The sequence below is a fragment of the Lineus longissimus genome, chromosome 16 (genome assembly GCF_910592395.1).
Source record: "Lineus longissimus chromosome 16, tnLinLong1.2, whole genome shotgun sequence".
Lineage (NCBI taxonomy): Eukaryota > Metazoa > Nemertea > Pilidiophora > Heteronemertea > Lineidae > Lineus > Lineus longissimus.
In genome coordinates, this window is record NC_088323.1 from 6757052 (window position 1) to 6758313 (window position 1262).

The following is a 1262-nucleotide window of genomic DNA, read 5'->3' on the forward strand; positions in this document are numbered from 1 at the left end:
TACCATTGCTGTTGTTTACTATATGGTCAATGCTGTGAACTAGGTCAGGAGTCATGACTTTGGTGGTGGCATCACATGGCTTGTTATGGAATATCCATTGCAAGTCCTGACCAGTTTTACAGTAGGCTATAAGATGTCTCCTACTGCTTGACGCTGAACATTCAGGACCGTACTCAGACGATGCATCGAGAGTTGTGATGGCTGAGATGATGTCAGAGTCGAGAGTTAGCAACAGCAAAATCCTTTACCAGGAGATGCCAAGGCTGATAGCTGTTTGGAATGTGACCTGGAATTATCCCATTGTAAACAATGAAGTCACTTATCAATAATTATTGTCAACATAGTCCCTTTAATAACGAATAGCATCAAAGAGCACCTGGATGCTGCCATTGTTATTATTGGATAGAGTCAACAGTAACCAACCTACAGGATCGCCCAAAAAAATACCTCACAGGTTTGAAATAGACCAAAGCATGCTGAAAAATTCTTGTGCTGCCCTCTATTGATCATTCAAGGAACTAAATTTTAATTGCGTCGGATCGGAACGAAACCTCCGCCATTGGTAATTTTTTGCTCCAAAGAGCCTCCATAACGAATTTCAACCCGATAAACCCTTGGGAACATGGTTTTCTAGCACCCCTCCAAATTTCACCACTTTTTCCTCATCTGAATCCTAAACTACTGATTGTACCTTGGATCCAGGTCAAATATATTTTTAGATGTACACAAATGCATAGAGCTTAAAATGCCTAAGACCTAGGGTCCAGGCTGTTTTTGCAATTTTTGGCCATTTTTAGAGGGGGTCAGCATCCGCTAACGGTAGATGATATCGAGCTGAAAATTCATATCAGCCAAGATTGATACATAAACTGCTTCGTGTTAAAGTGAAATTTTGATATCATTGCTAGTTTTGTGATAATCTCAAAATATCACGAAACACTATTTTCACCCTACCATCAAAAGTATCAAAAATTTATCAAACTTTTTTTGGTTTATGAATTGGCACAGTTGGAAACAACCCAGAATCAAGATCAATGGGCTAAAATATCATTAACCCTCTGAGTACTGAGAAGTCAAAGTTTTGAGAACAACCCCAAATATCACAAATATCAAATGTCATTTGCTAACAAGTCTGAAATAATTTGAAAGGATATCACTGGAGTTGCCTAGAAAACAAAAAAAACCTCAGAATTGTCTGTCATTGGATGAATATCATTAGTTTCTCAATTAAAATCTGATTATGTAATAATTGATATCAAATT